Genomic DNA, 23,254 nt, shown 5'->3' on the forward strand with positions numbered 1-23,254 from the left:
TTAGGCTACATGCAGTGATACATATAACAGCCAAACAAAATAAAACAAGAAAATAAATCCTGGTCAGCTTGACCTCTAACTACACACGTAGACTCCCTGTCTAACAACTGGGAGTAGCCTTGTGCTGCCCCAGTCCCTGTCTCTATTGTAGGGGTTTGCCACACAGGCGTTAACTCACCGCACAGAACAGATCTCAGACTCCCCAGTCTATACACACAAAACTGGTTCCAGGATGGAGCATCTCCCTATGCATGCTGGGGTTTTTTGTAGAGGTCTTAATGAGCCCACTTACTACAGCTGGGCTCATTAACTCTTCCCCTCTAATTGTAAAAGTCTGCATAAAGCCTGAATCTAGGACACACATATTTCCCATCCTGAATACAACCAGGTGATTTTACCTGCGTGCTGCCACATACCCCCACCTCTTGTTTCAACCTTGGGGTTGTAACACAAGCAGCCAGACACGCATGTATCCGAGACAAAGCATCCACATTCCCCATTTTAACACCAGGGCGATGCTTAACTGTAAAGTTAAATTCCTGTAGGGCCAGGAACCACCTATTTACCCTTCTATTGGTCTCCTTGTTTTGAGCCATCCACTTTAAAGGAGCGTGATCAGTCACCAGGTCAAAGTGCCTACCTAGCAGATAGTACCGAAGGGAATCTAGAGCCCACTTCACTGCTAAACATTCCTTCTCAATCGTGGAGTAATTTACCTCATGGGACTTTAACTTCCTGCTGAGGTAAATGACTGGGTGCTCTTCCTCGTTCCAGACCTGGGATAACACTGCTCTTAACCCAACGTCTGATGCATCAGTTTGTACAACAAAGTCCTTAGAGAAGTCTGGTGAGTACAACACTGGCTGGCTACATAAGGCTGTTTTTAAGGACTGAAATGCTTCTTCAGCCTCTGGGGACCATTTAACCATGACCGACTCTTTCCCTTTTGTCAGGTTGGTGAGGGGCACAGCCTGAGAAGCAAAATGGGGAATGAATCGTCGATAATAGCCAGCGATTCCCAGAAAGGCTCGTACCTGTTTCTTGCTGTTGGGACGTGGCCAACTCTGTATGGCCTCGACTTTATTGACTTGGGGTTTTATCACCCCCCTCCCAATAGTGTACCCAAGATATTTGGCCTCCTCCTGTCCAATGGTACACTTCTTTGGATTGGCCGTAAACCCAGCTTCCCGGATAGAGTCTAGGACTGCTTGTACTTTTGGCAAATGTGAGACCCAGTCTGTGCTATGGATAATCACATCATCCAGGTAAGCTGCAGCATATTTATGATGGGGCCTCAGAATCTTATCCATTTTCCGCTGGAATGTTGCCGGGGCATTCTGTAACCCAAACGGCATTCTCTTATATTGGAATGCCCCATCTGGGGTTAGAAACGCAGTTTTCTCCTTGGCCGACTCGGCCAGGGGAATTTGCCAATACCCTTTGGTGAGATCAAGAGTTGTCATATATCGGGCTGTTCCCAGCCGGTCAACCAACTCATCTATACGTGGCATGGGGTAGGTGTCAAATTTTGTAACTTTATTTAATTGTCTAAAATCGTTACAAAACCGCCAGCTCCCATCAGGTTTGGGCACTAGTACAATAGGACTGGACCAGTCACTCTGGGACTCCTCTATCACACCCAATTCCAGCATCCTTTGAACCTCCCCACGTATTGCCTCCCGTCGGGCCTCTGGTATTCTATAAGGTTTTAGTTTTACCCTTTCTCCTGGCGGGGTGATAATGTCATGCTCTACGCCAGATGTTTGTCCCGGAAGCTCAGAGAAAATCTCTTTGTTACGAAGTACAAACTCTTTAACCTCCTGTTGTTGGGCTTTCGATAAGGTGTCTGCTATTCCAACCTCAGGAACTAAGCAATCAGGCTGTACTTGTGACAAAGTCTCTGCGACTAGGGATTCCCTATCCCTCCAGGCTTTCAGCAGATTGACGTGATAGATCTGCTCCGGCTTTCGCCTTCCTGGCTGTCTAACCCTGTAGTTCACCTCACTAATTTTTTCAATTACTTCATATGGACCTTGCCATTTGGCCAGAAATTTGCTTTCAACCGTAGGGACTAGCACCAAGACCCTATCCCCCGGGGAAAAAGTACGTGTCTTGGCCCCACGGTTGTACACTCTCTGCTGTGCTAACTGCGCTTGGGTTAAATGTTCCTTTACAATTGGCATTACCTGTGCAATTCTATCTTGCATCAGGGCGACATGCTCAATCACACTCCTGTGAGGAGAACTCTCATTTTCCCAAGTTTCCTTGGCGATATCCAGCAGCCCTCTTGGGTGTCTCCCATAGAGCAACTCGAAGGGTGAGAAACCCGTAGAGGATTGGGGTACCACCCTAATGGCAAACATCAGATAGGGTATTAGACAATCCCAATTCTTTCCATCTCTATCCACCACCTTCTTTAACATTTGTTTTAGGGTTTTGTTGAATCTTTCAACCAACCCATCTGTTTGGGGGTGATACACAGATGTACGCAATTGCTTCACTTTGTACAACTTGCATAATTCTTTCATAACCCAGGACATAAAGTGTGTACCTTGGTCCGTAAGCAGTTCCTTACAAATACCCACGCGGCTAAAAACAAGGGATAGCTCTTTGGCTATGGTTTTGGCCGAGGTATTTCAGAGAGGAATTGCTTCCGGATAACGGGTGGCATAGTCCAATATAACCAAAATGTACTGATGCCCCCTAGCAGACTTCATTATCGGACCTACCAAATCCATTGCGATCCTCTCAAAGGGGACCTCAATGATAGGAAGAGGTACCAGTGGGTTACGGAAATGTGGCATAGGTACCGACTTCTGACACACAGGGCAGGAGGAACAATACTTTTCTATTTCCTTCATGACCCCAGGCCAATAGAATCTCTGCAATACCCTCTCTCTGGTTTTCTCTGTCCCCAGATGACCTCCCAGAATGTGTCCATGAGCCAATTCTAACACCAACTTCCTGTAAGGTTTGGGCACTACAAGTTGCTCAATGGTTTCTTCTGCCCTTTGAGCCACTCGATATAGCAGGTCCCTTTCCATAAGGAAGTAAGGATAAGGGCAAGTCTTATCTGGGTTCACTAACTCGCCATCTATTTTCACCACATTTTCCCGTGCCTTTATTAGGGTGGGGTCTTTTAACTGTTCTGTGGCAAAATTTTCCCTGTGAACCTCAAGATCTGAAAACTCCAAAGACAGCATGTTTTCATCTGAGGATGTTGGCTCCTCCCCAGTTTCTCGAGTTTCCCCCGCCAATACCGACAAGGGAAATTCAGGAGAGTCCTCACCACTCCCAGAGGAATTCTGGTCATCTTCCTGGTCTATAGGGGCACCAATGGGGGCCTCAGGACAATCCCAGAGTTCCCAGAATTTTGGAAAATCCCTTCCCACAATAGCATCATGTGGTAACTGAGACACTAACCCCACCTGATGAGAGAGGTTACCTTTGGGGGTCTCAAAAAACACTGAAGTTGCAGGATACTCTCGGGTGTCCCCATGCACACAAATAACAGCCACCCTGTTCTTCCCAGAGACCTCTGTAGTAACTAATTCAGCTTTTGTCAATGTTACCAGGCAACCTGAATCTAGCAACACATCAACATGTCTACCATTAATACACATTTTACATAAATGTTTCTCAGGTCCCCGAATGGCAGTGCATGCAACTGTCGCAAACAGCGACTGACGTTTCTCCCTTATAAAGTCACATTGCATAGGCTCATCCACAACTGGGCAATTGGCTGCAATATGTCCCTCTTGCCGGCAGCGATAGCAAATAATTTTTTTCGCTGCCTCTTGCAGCATGGGCTTCCTGGGCTGCTCCCGCCAGACCTTAGGTAGAACTCCCACCCTCTCACTCTCTCCACCCTCACCCCTTGGAGTCATCTTACCCGCCACTGGGGATGATCTGGTCTTAGGGGGGAAAGTCCGTGAGTCCCTGGAAGAGGTGATCAAGTTCTCTGTAGCCAAGTACCTCTCAACCAGATCCACAAGTTTATCTGCATTTTCTGGGTCTCCATGGCTTACCCATTTTTGGATGGCAGTAGGAAGAGCTCTCAGGAAATGATCCATAACCACACGTTCCACAATGTTTGGTGCGGTCAAAATCTCTGGCTGCAGCCACTTCCTGCTCAGGTGAATGAGATCATACATTTGAGACCTGGGAGGTTTTCCAACCTGAAAAGTCCAGTTATGCACACGCTGAGCCCGGACTGCCAGGGTGACACCCAGCCGTGCCAATATTTCTGCTTTTAGCACCACATAGTCTTTTGCTTGGTCAGGCTCTAGGTCATAATAAGCTTTCTGCGATTCCCCAGTTAACAGAGGGGCCACCAGTCCAGCCCATTGCTCCTTAGGCCACTTTTCCCTTTCAGCAGTCCTTTCAAATGTGGTCAAAAACACCTCCGGATCATCCTCTCCAGTCATTTTTGTCAGTAAACGGCTCACACCAAAGGTTGCGGTATTATTGTACCCACTTGCTTCATTGGTCTGCGGACATTGCTGTATCAATGTCTCTATTTGCTGTTGAAAATTCTGCTCTTGCTTCTGCAACAGGTCTATGAAGCGGGCTTCAGATCGCTGCTGGGCTTGTTGCTGAGCTTCCAAACTCTGCTGCAAAGTTGCATTTGTCCGCTGCTGATTTGCATTTGCCTGCTGCTGGGCTTCCAAACTCTGCTGCAAAGTTGCATTTGTCTGCTGCTGATTTGCATTTGCCTGCTGCTGGGCTTGTTGTTGAGCTGCAAGGCTCTTTTGTAAAGCTGCATTTGTTTGCTGCTGGTTTGCATTTGCTAGAGCCAGCTGTCTCAGTATCTCCTCCATACTGGCCTTAACAACAAAAAATAAATAAAAAAAAAACTGCCAAAATTCTCCACCAACTGTGAGGGGGTTCGCTCGGTAGCGGGTGTGTGTGACCCCCTGGATGGGTTCACAACACAAAGTCAGGCACAGCAGACAGCGGTGTAGGTGCAAAAAACAAAAGATCCGGTTTATTTAGGCTACATGCAGTGATACATATAACAGCCAAACAAAATAAAACAAGAAAATAAATCCTGGTCAGCTTGACCTCTAACTACACACGTAGACTCCCTGTCTAACAACTGGGAGCAGCCTTGTGCTGCCCCAGTCCCTGTCTCTATTGTAGGGGTTTGCCACACAGGCGTTAACTCACCGCACAGAACAGATCTCCGACTCCCCAGTCTATACACACAAAACTGGTTCCAGGATGGAGCATCTCCCTATGCATGCTGGGGTTTTTTGTAGAGGTCTTAATGAGCCCACTTACTACAGCTGGGCTCATTAACTCTTCCCCTCTAATTGTAAAAGACTGCATAAAGCCTGAATCTAGGACACACATATTTCCCATCCTGAATACAACCAGGTGATTTTACCTGCGTGCTGCCACAATATATATATATATATATATATATATAACAAATTTACTCATCAGTTTAGGCCGATATATATTCTTCTACATATTTTTCGTACAAAAAAAATAATCACAATAGGTGTATATTGATTGGTTTGCGCAAAAGTTATCGTGTCTACAAAACTATGGGATAGATTTAGGGACTTTTTTTTATTATTGTTTTTACTAGTAATGGCGGCAATCTGCGATTTTTTTTAGAGGGACTGCAACATTGCGGCAGACAAATCTGTCCCCAAATTACACTTTTTGGGAACTAGTGACATTATTGCATTGATCAGTGCTATAAAAATGCACCGGTCAATGTAAAAATTATATACAAAAAAGCTGCGCTAATACGTGTACATAAATTATTTGAATACTTACTCAAATTAATCAAAATCACCCTCACCTTAATAGTGTTAAAAATAAATAATTAATGATTATAATTAATGATTATCGTGCTTCTGGGTCCCATATAATAGGGACCTAGAGCTCTGGTAAGCGGCCAAGAGTGGATTGGTGGTGGTACTTGCTACATTTCACAGAACTGTTTCTGAAAGGGTATGTTGAATTTACCACAGAGACTCTGCTGACACTTCTTGCATGGACTTTTCAAGTTGAACACTTTATATGATTTATAAGTTGGTCAGACTTGCTAAGAATATATATATTTTTTTTTCATAATATTTTTTCACAAATTTATTTATTCAATTATTTCTAAGCAATTTATGAACGTGATGTTTTTTTATGTTGATTTAATCTTTTTATCACTATGAATTATGGATTAATTTGCAGAAATTATTATATATTTTCATATCACACTGTATGAAATTTGGGTTTTTTACCTATTAATTATTTATTTTTAACACTATTAAAGCAGGTCTGCACTGACGTTTTTTTTTTTTTGTGAATGTTTAAAAATGATGTTAATAACATCCTTACTTGTAGTGACGATGCTCGTTATCCATGTCCGTTTTTAGATAGAATCTATTGTTTATAAAAATTGTTTTCGGCCGATGTCATCTTGCTTGTGGGCATTTGAAGCCCACAAACAATCACTTCCTCCTTCCCTGGATTTGGAGGAACCAGCATTCTTTGCTGGTTGCCGCGCATGCTCAGTGGCGTACTCGCATCGGACCTCTGCACTGACTCCTGGGATTAATTACACGAGATCCCAGGAGACAGTGTGCGTATCACCGGATATGATGCGGATGCCCGCATAAACGCCGCCCACCGCCGCAGGGACAGAAAAATATATTTTACAAGCAGAACAGGTACATTTAAAAAAAAAATGTAAACGTCCATTGTGAACTCTGTACTGCATGTAGAAAGCATTGAGCCAAACATAGCGAAATGTGTGCAGAACCGCTTTAAGGTGAGGGTGATTTTGATTAATTTGAGTCAGTATTCAAATAATTTATTTACACGTATTAGCGCGGCTTTTTTTATATAGATATTCTGTGAGGCATTGTATAACAGTTTGAGTTGCTGCTTAGGGGCAGGGTTTAGCAATAGCACAGTTTTTTTCTTGTTTAATGTAAAAATTACACTAACATAAAGGGGTTAGGTGTGTTCTAACTGACGTTTATGCTGTTCACCCTGATATGTATGACCTGGCTAGTCTGACTCTGCTTCTGCCTGCAAGCCTGCATTTGCTGACCAGCATCCACTGCTCTGCAAACATGCATCTGCTGACCCGTATCCGCTGCTCCGCAACCTTGCATCTGCTGACCTGCATTTGCTACATTTGCTGGCCTGCATCCGCTGATCTCCGTATCTGTTGTTCTAGCATCTACTCGGCTATACAGCTCCAAGCAGTGAGGACTAAACAGGCCCCTTTACCTCACCGTGCTCTTACCACCACTGTCCCCACTCCAGTGGTCTCCGAGCCGGGGGTGTACGGGAGGTCTCCCTCCACATGTCAGGCTCACATTTAAGGTACGTTACAGTATAAAACCGCCATGCCTGAGCCTGCAGGAGGGACCTCGCCTATAGACAATGTCAGTCAACACCTTACAGCCCTCACTCAGGTTGTGAGGTCTCTACAGGACAGCCTTGTCTGAATGGATAAACAGTTACAAGACCGCGCCATCCTTGCAGACCTACAACATCCTCCTCTGGAATGATACCACCTCCTGAGCCTAAGGTGCCTGTTCCTCCTGAGAGGTTCTCTGGGAACCGAAGTGAATTCCGGGTATTTCGCAAAGCATGTGAACTTTTTTTTTTTTTTTTTTAAATCTTTTATTTATTTCATAAGACAAGAAAAACACCAAAACAGAACAGAACAGAAAAACACATCTTTTCCTAATATTTGGAGGTATTTATAATGATAATATCAACAGTTCAAACATATATATCAAACTTATATCTCTCCTCTAAGTCAAATAATTTCAATCCTTGGTATAATATATAATATACCTCACCACCATTCCCATCAATCAACTCATTCTTTTATTCTATCTCTCCATAACTAGATGTCTATGCCATTAAATTATACCCTGTTACTACGTATGCCCCAGTACTTCTTGCCTCAAATTTTTCCCTCATTTAACACCCCAAAACACACAAAAAAAAGAAAAGAAGGGGAGGAGCCCCCCAAATTATAGATAGTAAAAGAACGGTGGCGGCGAACACGCTCTCGCCCCAATGCTACTCAGTCTCAAGGGAGATCCCTTTACGCTGTTAATCTAAGTAGTCCCCTTTAAATTACCTTTGTTTAGTCTGCCCTATCGCTTTCAAACAGGGTCCGTCCCTCATTGGAAAAGATATATATATTTCAAGGTGTCCAAGTTTTAATATATCGTTCCTTTTGGTGGCGTTTTGTGCAAATTAATTCCTCCATTTTTTAAATTTCCTCTACTTTATTGAACCACATACCAATAGATGGTGCTTGTGTAGATTTCCAACATAAAGGAATACATGCCTTAGCAGCATTAAAAAGATGAAAGAAAACTGATTTTTTATATTTTCCGCTTGGTATATTAGATACATGAAGCAGAAAAAGAGCTGGGTCATTTGGAATGAAGCATTCCGTAAAGTTTTGAGCTATTTGTCGGATCATCTTCCAAAAATGTTCTAATGTTGGGCATGCCCAGAATACGTAAAGGATTGTTCCCCTTTCCTCTTGACATCTCCAACACTGATCCGATAACGAGGGATATATCTTTTGGAGTTTTACATGAGTTTGATACCATCTGGTAACCACTTTAAAATTTGTCTCTTGTATGCTGGTACTTATAGTAGTCCCATGTACAGTGGTGTGAAAAAGTGTTTGCCCCCTTCCTCATTTCCTGTTCCTTTACATGTTTGTCACACTTAAGTGTTTCGGAACATCAAACCAATTTAAACAATAGTCAAGGACAACACAAGTAAACACAAAATGCAATTTGTAAATGAAGGTGTTTATTATTAAAGGTGAAAAAAAATCCAAACCATCATGGCCCTGTGTGAAAAAGTGATTGCCCCCTAAACCTAATAACTGGTTGGGCCACCCTTAGCAGCAACAACTGCAACCAAGCGTTTGCGATAACGTGCAATGAGGCTTTTACAGCGTCCTGGAGGAATTTTGGCCCACTCATCTTTGCAGAATTGTCCTAATTCAGTTACATTAGAGGGTTTTCGAGCATGAACGGCCTTTTTAAGGTCATACCACAACATCTCAATAGGATTCAGGTCAGGACTTTGGCTAGGCCACTCCAAAGTCTTCATTTTGTTTTTCTTTAGCCATTCGGTGGTGGACTTGCTGGTGTGTTTAGGATCATTGTCCTGCTGCAGAACCCAAGTTCGTTTCAGCTTGAGTACATGAACAGATGGTCGGACATTCTCCTTCAGGATCTCTTGGTAGACAGCAGAATTCATAGTTCCTTTTATCACGGCAAGTCTTCCAGGTCCTGAAGCAGCAAAACAGCCCCAGACCATCACACTACCACCACCATATTTTACTGTTGGTATAATGTTCTTTTTATGAAATGCAGTGTTCCTTCTACGCCAGATATACTTGGACACACACCTTCCAAAGAGTTCCACTTTTGTCTCATCGGTCCACAGAATGTTGTCCCAAAAGTCTTGGGGATCATCAAGATGTGTTGTGGAGAAATTGAGACGAGCTTTGATGTTCTTTTTGCTCAGCAGTGGTTTTCTCCTTGGAACTCTGCCATGCAGGCCATTTTTGCCCAGTCTTTTCCTGATGGTGGAGGCATGAACGCTGACCTTAACTGAGGCAAGTGAGGCCTGCAGTTCCTTGGACGTTGTTGTGGGGTCTTTTGTGACCTCTTGGATGAGTCGTCGCTGCGCTCTTGGGGTAATTTTGGGCGGCCGGCCACTCCTGGGAAGGTTCACCACTGTTCCATGTCTTCGCCATTTGTGGATAATGGCTCTCACTGTGGTTCGCTGGATTCCCAAAGCTTTGGAAATGGCTTTATAACCCTTTCCAGACTGATAGATTTCAATTACTTTCTTTCTCAATTGTTCCTGAATTTCTTTGGGTCTCGGCATGATGTGTAGCTTTTAAGGATCTTCTGGTGGACCTTACTGTGTCAAGCAGCTCCTATTTAAGTGATGCCTTGATTGTAAACAGGTGTCACGTACCTTCTAGTAGCGAGCCCGGATTGCGGAGAGAGGCCTCCTTTACGACTCCCACTACCGGTTTCCTGGCAATACAACAGGGAACACAGGAGTAAGGAGGGGTACAGGTGCCTGGCAGGATCAACAGATGGGTAGGATGGGTAGGCGAGGATCAGTGGAGCAGGTGATCACAGTGAAGGGACCAGCAGGTAGTTTATAGCAGATACACAGTTCAATGGAGCAGGTAACTTGGAGATAAACAGTGCAGGGAAGCAGGTCACTAGTAGCAGGTGAACAGGGTAATACACACAAGTGCTTGCAGCAGATAACAGTCAATATAAGCAGGTACTAGAAGCAGATGGATAGTGTAATACTAGCAGATCACTTGTAGCAGATAATACAATCCAGTATAAGCAGGTGACTTGCAGCAGACAGGTAGTTCAATATGAGCAAGCACTTATGGCAGATGAACAGTTCAGTATAGCAGGTTATTGCAGCAGATAGGTAGTTAAATATGAGCAGGCACTTATAGCAGATGAACAGTCCAGTATAGCAGGTTATTGCAGCAGATAGGTAGTTCAATATGAGCAGGCACTTATAGCAGATGAACAGTCCAGTATAGCAGGTTATTGCAGCAGATAGGTAGTTCAATATGAGCAGGCACTTATAGCAGATGAACAGTTCAGTATATAAGCACGTTACCCTTCTAGCAGACGGATGGTCAGAGCAAGCCGAATCGGATACCAGGCAGGAACGAAGTACAAGGGAACAGGCAGGAGAATAGTCACAACAAGCCGAGGTCGGATGCAGGCGGATAGCAGATGGGTCACAGGCAGGCCGGGTCAAACAGGAACAAACAACACAGATCAGGTCTCACAGGTATAACGCTGTTGAGCAGACAGCAAAGACTGTTGGCAAGAGGCTGGTTTAAATAGGCCGTTTGGCGCCAATACGGACGCACGCACGCACGCGACCGTGCGCGTGCCCGCGCACGCGCACCTGTGTACCCGCGACGATCGTACATCAGAAGACCTGGAGGACAATCTCTTCGTGAGATTTTCATGACATTGCCCCCTCCCAAGGGGCAGCCTCCAGATGCCCTTTTGGGCAAACTTTTCCGAATGGGCCCTTTTAAAGGATCGAATCAAATTTTTCGCATGAATGTTGTCCTCAGGCTCCCAGGAGTTCTCTTCAGGACCATATCCTTTCCATTTGATTAAGAACTGGTTCTGGTTTCCTCTTCTTCTGGATTTTAGGATGGCTTCAATTTCAAATTCTTCTTCACCATCAACCAAGATCGGATCAGGAGGAGTGGTTTTTCGGTTAGGAAATGGATTGGGAGTGAAAGGTTTCAATAAGGATACATGGAATACCGGATGAACCTTTAGTGAGTCTGGAAGTTCTAGTTCAAAAGCAACCTCGTTAATTTTCCTTTTGACTGAGAAAGGTCCTAAAAACTTGGGACCTAGTTTCCTTGAAGGACACGCCATTTTCAAGTTTACCGTGGATAGCCACACCAAATCACCAGGTACCAGTACTAACTCTCCTCGTCTCTTCCTGTCAAAGGTTGCCTTGTTGTGCTCTTGAGTCTTAGTCATTGTTTCTTGTAGAAGTTTGTTGTTGGTTGAAAAAAAGTTCATCTTTTCCTGGACCGCAGGTACTGAACATTCAGGAAGGGAGTTGGGTAAAAATGAAGGATGGAAGCCATAATTGGCAAAAAAGGGTGTCTGTTTGATGGCGGAATGGAGAGAATTATTATACGCGAATTCAGCTACTGGAAGCAGGGAGGAATCTGGATGTCTTAAAATAGGAGCGGAGGTGAAAAGTCCCTTGAGAGTCTCGAATGCTTTTTGAGCTTCAGAGGTCCAATGAAAACGGGTTCCTTGTCTAGTTAGTTGTGTGATGGGTGCAACAATAGCTGAGAAACCTTTAATAAATTTGCGGTAGAAGTTGGCGAATCCAATAAAACGTTGGATTCCTTTCCGGTCTACAGGAGTCGGCCAGTCCAAAATCGCAGCAATCTTCTGGGGGTCCATTTTTATACCCTTACTAGAGATGATCAACCCCAGGAATGGTATACTTTCCTGTTCGAACAAACACTTGTCTGCTTTTGCATATAGTCCATGTTGGCGGAGCCGACCCAACACACTTTTGACGTGCTTGCGATGGGCTTCAAGGGAAGAAGAAAAAATCTAAATATCATCTAAATAAACGACAGCAAATAAGTCCAGAAAGTCCCGGAGCACATCATTGATAAAATATTGGAAGGTGGCGGGGGCATTACACAAACCGAAGGGCATCACCAAATACTCGAAGTGTCCGAATCGGGTACGGAAAGCAGTCTTCCACTCATCTCCGGCCTTGATACGGATCAAGTTGTAAGCCCCACGGAGATCGAGTTTAGTGAACACCGTGGCAATTCCCAGTCTTTGGAATAACTCTGGAAAAAGAGGGAGAGGGTACCGGTTCTTTATAGTGATGTTGTTTAATTCACGGTAGTCTACGCAGGGTCGGAGAGTGTGGTCCTTTTTCTCAACAAAGAAAATACCTGCACCTGCTGGGGACGTAGACGGGCGAATGAACCCCTTCTTTAAATTTTCTTCGAGGTATTCTTTGAGTTTCTCCTGCTCTACTTCTGTTAAGGGAAAAACCCTTCCAAACGGAATCTTGGCTCCAGGAAGTAACTCAATGGGGCAGTCATAAGCCCGGTGGGGCGGGAGCACCTCTGCCTTTTGTTTATTGAACACGTCCAAAAATTCATGGTAGACTTCGGGAATGGCTTGACGTAAATCGATCTCTGAGTCAATAGATAATAAAGTTGCTGGTCTCAGAGAACCGGATGAACCACAGAACTTCTGGCAATACGGTGAAGAAAAGGCAATTTCTCCTGTAGTCCAATTTATGGTTGGATTGTGAGCCTGTAGCCAGGGCATCCCAAGGATTACAGGAAAAAGAGGGGAGGTGATAATGTCCATCCGGAGAAGTTCTCGATGAGAACCAGAGATAACAGTAGAAAGAGGTGCAGTTTCTCGAGTTACAGGACCAGATTTAATAGCGGAGCCATCGGCCAAATGAATAGAGAGTCCACGGGTCTTAGGTAGGAGAGGAATCTGATGTTGGGCAGCAAAGGATGAATCCATAAAACAGCTGCATGCCCCGGAATCAATAATGGCGGGTGTCTGTAAAGTCTTTCCTGGGAACTGAAAGGAGACAGAAATGATAAGGTGAGATGGAAACTTCCTTAGAGAGTCTGGGAGATAAGGAGGCACGGATGGACACTTACGAAGTTTTATTGGACAGTTCCTGACGTAATGTCCAGATTCCCCGCAATAGAGGCATAAGTTATTATTCCGCCGGCGTTGACGTTCTTCGGGGGTAAGAGATGGCCGCAAGACTCCAAGTTGCATTGGCTCAGGTGTGTCAGACGTGGATCGGGTGGCAGGTGCTGGATGTAAATGGCTTGGGGCCTTTGGAAGCATCCAGGTTGGACGAGAGAAACCAGTGGCCCTCTCAGCTCTCCTCTCTCTCAGACGACGATCGATCTGTATCGCCAAGTCAATTAGTGCGTTTAGTGTCTGTGGGACACCGACTCTAGCAAGCTCATCCTTCAAAGAATCAGAGAGTCCCAAGCGGAACTGATGGCGAAGGGCAGCATCATTCCAGTTCATATCCGCACCCCATCGTATGAACTCGGCCACATAATCTTCCACCGCCCTTCGTCCCTGCTGGAGGGTCCGCAAAGCGGTTTCTGCAGTTGCTGAAAGTTGAGGATCTTCATACAATTGAGCCATAGCATCAAAAAAAGTAGAAAGATTAGTCAACGCTGCGTCCTGGTTTTCTAACAGGCGGTGGGCCCAGGTCTGGGGGTCTCCAGAGAGTAGAGACACCACAAAACCCACCTTGGTAGCCTCTAAAGAGAAGGTCCGTGGTTGGAGGGCAAAATATAATTCGCAGGAGTTGCGGAAGGCCCTGAAGCCACTGCGATTCCCAGAAAATCGCTCGGGTATGGGAACTTTAGGTTCTGGTGGTAGCATCACAGCTGTAGGTGTTGGAACTGCTTCAGCTGAAGAAACTGATGGTTGAGGGGCCCCCAAGGATCCGGAGGGGTTGGAAAGAGCAATTACCCATTCCTCCAGCCGAGTGTAGCCTTGTTGAAGGCCCTTAACTGCCTCAGACAGTCCTGCCAGGTGTTGACAAAGTTCTTCCATGGCGGAGGCTCCCCGCTCGGGCTCAGACATTGGCTGTCTGCTACTGTCACGTACCTTCTAGTAGCGAGCCCGGATTGCGGAGAGAGGCCTCCTTTACGACTCCCACTACCGGTTTCCTGGCAATACAACAGGGAACACAGGAGTAAGGAGGGGTACAGGTGCCTGGCAGGATCAACAGATGGGTAGGATGGGTAGGCGAGGATCAGTGGAGCAGGTGATCACAGTGAAGGGACCAGCAGGTAGTTTATAGCAGATACACAGTTCAATGGAGCAGGTAACTTGGAGATAAACAGTGCAGGGAAGCAGGTCACTAGTAGCAGGTGAACAGGGTAATACACACAAGTGCTTGCAGCAGATAACAGTCAGTATAAGCAGGTACTAGAAGCAGATGGATAGTGTAATACTAGCAGATCACTTGTAGCAGATAATACAATCCAGTATAAGCAGGTGACTTGCAGCAGACAGGTAGTTCAATATGAGCAAGCACTTATGGCAGATGAACAGTTCAGTATAGCAGGTTATTGCAGCAGATAGGTAGTTCAATATGAGCAGGCACTTATAGCAGATGAACAGTCCAGTATAGCAGGTTATTGCAGCAGATAGGTAGTTCAATATGAGCAGGCACTTATAGCAGATGAACAGTCCAGTATAGCAGGTTATTGCAGCAGATAGGTAGTTCAATATGAGCAGGCACTTATAGCAGATGAACAGTTCAGTATATAAGCACGTTACCCTTCTAGCAGACGGATGGTCAGAGCAAGCCGAATCGGATACCAGGCAGGAACGAAGTACAAGGGAACAGGCAGGAGAATAGTCACAACAAGCCGAGGTCGGGTGCAGGCGGATAGCAGATGGGTCACAGGCAGGCCGGGTCAAACAGGAACAAACAACACAGATCAGGTCTCACAGGTATAACGCTGTTGAGCAGACAGCAAAGACTGTTGGCAAGAGGCTGGTTTAAATAGGCCGTTTGGCGCCAATACGGACGCACGCACGCGACCGTGTGCGTGCCCGCGCACCTGTGTACGAACGTAAGGGCGTTCGTACGATCGTGCGTACCCGCGACGATCGTACATCAGAAGACCTGGAGGACAATCTCTTCGTGAGATTTTCATGACAACAGGTGTGGCAATAATCAGGCCTGGGTGTGGCTAGAGAAATTGAACTCAGGTGTGGACAACCACAGTTATAGTATGTTTTAACAAGGGGGGGCAATCACTTTTTCACACAGGGCCATGATGGTTTGGATTTTTTTTCACCTTTAATAATAAACACCTTCATTTACAAATTGCATTTTGTGTTTACTTGTGTTGTCCTTGACTATTGTTTAAATTGGTTTGATGTTCCGAAACACTTAAGTGTGACAAACATGCAAAGGAACAGGAAATGAGGAAGGGGGCAAACACTTTTTCACACCACTGTATAAGACTGATAATATTTTGTCATTGGCGTGCTGTAAACTTACTGGGGGGGGGGGGGGGGGGTAAAGATCTTAAGAAATGGGTCAGCTGTAGGGCTCTCCAGTGGTCCAATCCATACCTTCCTGTTTTGTCCATAAGTTCCGTCATTGACGGCTATTTATTATTAGACCGGAAATGAGATACCTGAAAATGACCATTTTGCTTTGTTAAATAAAAAACTGGGTCTTGGATTCCTGGAGGGAACACTGGGTTCCCCAGCATCGGGTACAGTAGGGAGTATGTTGACGTAAGAGAGTATTTTGTGAAGAGTATCCTACATATCCGCACGGTCAATCCTACCATCGGATGTTTTTTTATATCATTTGACATTAACGAATGGCATCATGGTGCCCTAGTGAGTAAGATACTACTCTGGGATTGTTCCAATCTTGGCCATAGTTTAGTATTCTTGGTGTCGGTTCCAATCAATTAGCCTCGTTAAATGTATCGCTTGTTGATATCTCTGTATATAAGGTATTGCCAGGCCACCACAAGTTTTAGGGTATGAAAGCTGTTTTCTATTCAATCTCGGTCGTTTATGAGCCCAGATAAATTCAGATAGCATTGTTGCCACCTGATCAAAATATTTAGAAGGAATATAGATCGGTAATGCCTGAAGGAGATATAAAAATGTAGGCAGAATACACATCTTAATGATGTTACACCTCCCTATCCATGAATGTAATCCCAGATGCCATTTATTAAGTAGTGCCCTTGTATCTTTTAACAGGGGCGGAAAGTTTAGTTTGAATATTTGAGACTTTTGGGGGGTACATTTGTCCCCAAATATCTCAACGCAGTTGTAGTCCACTTAAATTGGAAGCTACTCTGAAATTTTTCAAGCTCAGGATTTCCTATCCCCACTCCCATCGCCTCTGATTTATTAAGATTAATCTTTAAATTTGAAAAGGTACCATATCTATTGAATTCACGGAGGAGCATCGGTAGGGAAATGATAGGATTCGTAAGTGAAAACATCATGTCATCCGCATATGCTGATACCTTCTGTTGGGTGTCCCCCATCGTCACTCCCCATATGTCCGGATTTAACCGGACCGTACATAAAAAAGGTTCTAATGATAAGGCAAATAGGAGTGGCGATAGAGGGCAGCCTCTTGTACCGTTTTTAATCGTAAAGGGTTCCGATAGTACCCCATTCGCTCTGATTGGAGCTGATGGTTCTGAGTACAATGTACAATGAACCTATATGAGAAATCATAGCATCTCCAATCCCCACATATCTCAGGACCGCCATCATAAATTGCCAATCGACCCTATCAAAGGCCTTCTCCGCGTCGGTTCCTAGAAATATACAGGGAGTTCGGTTCCTATTTACCGCATATAGGATGTTTAACACTTTAGTTGTATTATCCCTAGCTTCTCGAGTAGGCACAAATCCAACCTGATCCAAGTGGATCAGAGTTGGAATGTGCTCTTTTATCCTGGTAGCTATTATTTTCGTAAAGATTTTGAGATCGGTATTAAGCAACGAGATTGGCCTGTAGCTGCCACAGGCAGTTGGATCTTTCCCCTCCTTATGTATTACTGCTATATATGCCATAAGTGTGTCGTGAGGGAGTGTCGTATCGGATCCCAGGGCATTGAAAAACTTCAGCATAAATTTACTAAGAGACGTTAGTAGAGTTTTATAATATGCAATGGTTAAACCGTCTGGTCCTGGGGCCTTCCCTATCTTGATGTATCCAATCGCTTTTTGAACTTCCTCTAGTGTAAAGGGTTCATCTAGTGATTTACTTACTTCCGATGTTAATTTAGGCATTTGGGATTTAACTAGATATTCTCTTGTATGAGTCAAAGAGGGAGGATCTTTCTGAAGATTATATAAAGCTGAATAATATGTTTGAAACTCCTTCACTATATCCTTCGGGAGGTAACATTTTTGTCCCTTTGATGATACAATATGTGGTATATAATTCCCCAGGACCTGCTCTCTCAGTGTCCTAGCCAGTACCTTACCACATTTATTACCGGACTCATAAGATATTCTCCGGCAGATTTGTATTTGTGTTTTTGCTTTAAATAGCATTAGATCTGCAATTTTTTTACGTAAAATGAATAATTCAGACTCCAATGAAGGTGTTTGGGCATGTTTATGTCTTGCTTCCACTAAATTTAATTAATTTAACAAAGAGGTCAGCTGTATCGAACATTGTTTCTTAATTCGAGACCCATGTTTGATAAGTATCCCCCTTATTACAGCCTTGTGTGCCTCCCAAACCATGCCCATATCGCTGTCAGGAATATCATTAGTTTGAAAGAAAAAGTCCAGTTCACTTGTTACCTTTTTTAATACTTCCTCATCTTGTAGTAAACTTTCATTTAACCTCCAGGTTCTCATTCTAGAAGTAAGATAATCAGTAAGTTCTTATGATAGCAATACCTTTGCAAGATCTGACCATCTAATATGACCGATCGAAAACTCCCAAACCGCCTGCAATTGAGAGTGAGGGATCAAAAAAATAATCCATTCTAGAATATTGCTTGTGTGGTAGTGAGTAGAAGGTATAATCCCTTTCAGCAGGATGGAGAATGTGCCATGCATCTATGAGCTGTGTTTTAAACAAAGCTTGAGCAATAAGTTTCCGAGAACTGGGGGATATCGAAGATTGACCCAAAGAGGTATCTTCTGATGGTATTATTGAAATCACCCCCCAGTATAAGTTGACCCTTAGCAAATTCAGTCAATAGGTCTAATGTTTGAGTGATAAAACTCTCTTGAAACCAGATCCAGAGGTACACTCTGCTGTGCCCAAACAATACCACGAGTTCTTGGAAACTTCAGCAGATGAGGGGCTGAAGTTCTCATGCCTCATCGTCCATACGATTGTCCGATCGAACTTCTTCCCGGTGCGGGAATTCCTTTCGGACAGATCTTCCCCTTATGCAGGGCTCTGAAGATTGAACTGTCCATGTCCTTGGCCTACCATCCCCAAACTAATGGGCAAACCGAGAGGTCGAATCAAACGCTCCAACAATATCTCCGATGTTTCACCTCTTTTGTTCAAGACGATTGGGTAGCATTACTACCCTTGGCAGAATTTGCCTTCAATAATGCTAATCATTCGGCTACAGGTCAGTCACCATTCTTTGCCAACTACGGGTTCCACCCGACCTTTCTACATGATCTCATCCCGTATTCAACAGTTCTGGCGGTTCAGAGTACCGTTAATTTCTTGACCCGTAACAGCAAGATATTGCAGGAAGCCATGACCAGGGCACAAGCAACCAGTAAAAGAATGTTCGACAGGAAGAGGAGAGGGGAATTATGCCTGCAACAAGGAGATCAAGTATGGTTATCTACCACCAATCTTAAATTGGCTTGCCCTGCAAGGAAATTGGCACCCAAATTCATCGGTCCCTTCCCAGTAAAACGGAAATTAAATGAAGTTTCCTATGAACTTGCCTTACCAGAGTCATTGAAGATCCATCCAGTATTTCATGTGTCGTTATTAAAACCAGCAGTGACTGATTCCTTCCCAGACAGGGGATCGGGACCACCTGAACCTGTGATCGTTGATGGAGATGAGGAATTTGAGGTGGACTGCTGAAGAAGAGGGAACCAGCTTCAATTCTTGATATAATGGAGGTGGTACGGTCTGGAGGAGAACTTCTGGGAGCCCCAACGAAATGTTCATGCCCAAGAATTGATTCAGGCCTTTTTTCGCAGTCACCCCCATAAGAGAGTTCTCCTGGGCACCCGGAGGTTGCCCTTAAGGGGAGGGCACTGTCAGGGATGCTCTGCCCACTCCAGAAGACGTGTGTCTATGTGCATGCACAAATCGCGGACTTCACACACAGATGCAGGCACACGCGAATTGCACACGCGAATTTGCATGAATGTGCAAATGCGCATGCATTAGGCGCGTGTTGGCGCCCAACAGTCTATAAAAGATGCTCCTGGAGTGCCGCCCATTGCAGTTTGATCTGCTTCTGTTACCTGTGTTCCTGATTCTGTGCCAGTATCCTGTTCCTGTGTTTGACCCAGCTACCTGACCTTGCCTCTGTCTCCAATCCTGACCTCGGCTTGTTTGACCCTGATTACTCTTCTGCCTGATTGCCTGTTACCAAGACCCAGCCTGGTCTCTGACTATTCTCTGCCTGCCATTTATGCTGCTCACCCTGATGTGTATGACACGGCTAGTCTGACTTCGCTTCTGCCTGCAAGCATGCATCTGCTGACCTGTATCCACTGCTCTGCAAACCTGCATCTGCTGATCTGCATCTGTTGCTCTGCAAGCCTGCATCTGCTGACCTGCATCCACAGCTCTGCAAACCTGCATCTGCTGACCTGCATCCACTGCTCCGCAATCTTGCATCTGCTGACCTGCATTTGCTACATTTGCTGGCCTGCATCCGCTGATCTCCATATCTGCTGTTCCGGCATCCACTCGGCTATACAGCTCCAAGCAGTGAGGACTAAACAGGCACCTTTATCTCACCGTGCTCTTACCACCGCTGTCCCCACTCCAGTGGTCTCCGAGCTGGGGTGGTACGGGAGGTCTCCCTCCGCACGTCAGGCTCACATCCAAGGTACGTTACAGGCTGTCTCTTCGGGGCGGTGTCATCCATCTTAAGCGTTCAGGAGTCAAGAGTCTAAGCAATAGTGGGAAAGGATGGGTCGATTAGTTAGGTTGCCAATCAGTCCCCCTGAGGCTTTGTCCCTCGTCAGAGTATCTAAATGTATTCCATAACTGCCACGTTTTGGAATATGCCTCCTGCCGATGTTGATTTGTGATGATCAAGTCCTCCATCCGGCTAATCTCATCTACTTTGTGGAGCCATTGGGCAATAGTCGTGGGTGTGGGGATTTCCAGTTAAGTGGGATGCAGGCCTTGGCTGCATCTAGGAGATGTTGTCTCATGGATTTTTTGTACACTCGTGCCAGTGTTTCCGTTGCGTGTAGGAGAAAGTAGGCCGTTTCATCTGGTACTGTCCGGTCTGTGAATGTTTGAGTTATACGTCGGACTTTTCCCAGGAATTCTGCAGTCGAGGACATGACTGTCAGATCACCTTGAGGCGAGGGGACAGATGCACACCGTAGGGATCAGGAGTGCACCGTAAGGTTGTGGACCCTACGGCTGACTGCTGCGGACGGGAGACAGATCCCACCGAGGTTAGAATGTAAGATTCCCTGGGGCGCGGAGTCTAAGAGCCAGCAGGTGTTCACCAGCGCCTCTAGTGGTGAGGATGGACTTGGCTGCAACTGGCTCCAGGTCGCGACCCCCACGGTCCCCCAGCTCGCACCCACAGTAGGCAACAGGAGGATAGGGATGGTGAGGGACAAAGCCAAGGTCGGGGGCCACAAGCAGACAGGAATAGTCAAGGACATGCCAAAAGGTCAGAATCACAGGCAAACAGGGATAGTCAAGGACACGCCAAAGTCGGTAACGGGACAACAGCAGAGCACACGGCAAGTAAAAGGAAGCTAACACACAAAGGTTGATCAGCAGGGTTGGCCTGCAGTGCACAGGTTAATATAGAGCTCTCTGATAGGAGCTAGGGTGGAGTCATGCCAGAGGATGGATTACAAAAGCAGTCAGGTGAGGGTCGGCTGGTCTCTAGAGATGAACACATGGAAACAGGTAAGCAAACTATTGCAAAACCATGACAGTACCCTCCCTCTTACGAGGCCTCCCCCTCCCCCGCCTGGGTCCAGGCTTAAAGGGAAACTCCAGATGGAACCTCCTCAACAGACTAGGAGCAAAGACCTCAGATGCAGTGATCCAAGACCTCTCCTCAGGGCCAAACCCTTTCCAATGTACAAGGTACTGAAGAATGCCTTTACGGAGCCGGAAATCCAAAGCTTGACTAACCTCATATTTTAGATTATCCTCGGAGTCTGGAACCGAGGTAGGGAGAGGACGAGAGGACTTGAGGACTAAAGGCTTTTTAGGAATGGGTAAGGGCATGAGAAGATCAGGAGCCTGAGCAGGGTCTCCCAGACCCTTAAAGATGAGCTGGGCATCCAGAACAAGACCACCAGACTGGGCAGAGGTCAGAGGATCCCTGAGGTCAGGTTGGTTAGAAGGTGACATGTCAGGTGTAGCGACCATCTCAATCGCATCACAGGGCATAGCAACTGTGGAACTTGCAGACAAGTTAGCCTGGCTGTGCGTCCAAGGGAGACAGGCAAAGGTAAATGGTTATGCAAACTGGAGTGAATGATCAACTTAGGTTCATAGGTGGGCCCCTCATCCAGAGTACCACATGACCTAGAGAGTGCATCAGTCCAATTATTGCAGGACGCATCCCAGAGATCGCTATATGCAGCGGGAATAGCAGAAGATACTGGGATGGTGGTACCAGGAAGTTTCTCTTTTGGGGTACCCTTGAGTAGGCAGGAAGAGGAACAGGAGGAACCCCAAGTCAGGATCTGTCCAGCAGACCAGTCGACGTGTGGAGAATGGAGCCGTAACCAAGGAAGACCTAATATGATAGGAGATGAAGCCTTAGGTAAGAAAAGGAAGGATATCCACTCTTGGTGGAGTGTCCCTACTGACATCTTAACAGGAAGTGTCTGGAAGCGGATAGGGCCCCCTGAGAGAACAGTGCCATCAATCGCCAAGACCACCAATGGCGTTGTAAGGGGCAAAAGGGTAAGTCTCATGGAGGATGCAGTTTCCCAATCCATGAAATTGGCAGCGGCTCTGGAATCCAGATGAGCTGAGACCGAACGAGAGGAAGCACCGACATGAAGCAACACAGAAAGGAGAAGACGAGAAGTTGAAGGTGATATTTCAGGGTCTAATACTCCACCTTCCAGATGTATTAGCCCTGAGCATTTTTCCGGACGAAGAGAACAAGTGTCACGGAAATGACCTTTGGCCCCACAATAGAGGCATAGGCCCAGAGTTCTGCGCCTAGCGCGTTCTTCGGGAGATAATTTAGTCCAGCCCAACTGCATAGGTTCCTCGGTAGGCAGGGGGTGCTCCTCGGTTCGAAGAGAAGGGACTGGGGGCTCAGGCTGCCTAAAGAACGGGGAGTATTGGCGTCTTTTTTCCAGGGCCCTCTCCTGAAAGCGAATATCAATCTGGTTACACAAGGTGATGACACTGTCCAGATCAGCAGGAAGGGATCTTCCTGCTAATTCATCCTTCACTCTATCAGAGAGGCCATGTAAAAAGGTTGCAACTAGGGCCTCATTATTCCAGCTCAATTCAGCTGTGAGGATACGGAACTGAAGAGCATACTGTCCCACAGACTCGGACTCTTGACAGAGACGTAAAAGAGCGCTAGCCGCTGAGGAGACACGACTCGGTTCCTCAAAGATATTCCGAAAAAGTTTCAAGAAATCAGACAGGTTAGAAACCACTGGATCATTCAGTTCCCACAGAGGGGCAGCCCAAGCTAACGCCACGCCGGACAGGAGGGATATAATATATGCAACTTTTGCCCGATCGGAAAGGAAGTTTTGGGGTTGAAGTTCAAAATGAATTGTGCACTGGCTAAGGAACCCCCTGCAAGCCTTGGAGTCCCCAGAGAAACGGACCGGAGCTGATAGTTGTAATGAATGTGTGGCTGCGACTGATGTGATAGGTGCAGCAGCAGATAGCGGTTGAGGTTGTTGAACTGGGGGTCCTAATGAAGCCTGAACCT

The sequence above is a fragment of the Lithobates pipiens genome, unplaced genomic scaffold (assembly GCF_037356315.1).
Source record: "Lithobates pipiens isolate NorthernLeopardFrog02 unplaced genomic scaffold, aLitPip1_a1.2 Scaffold_13, whole genome shotgun sequence".
In the NCBI taxonomy this organism is placed as follows: Eukaryota; Metazoa; Chordata; class Amphibia; order Anura; family Ranidae; genus Lithobates; species Lithobates pipiens.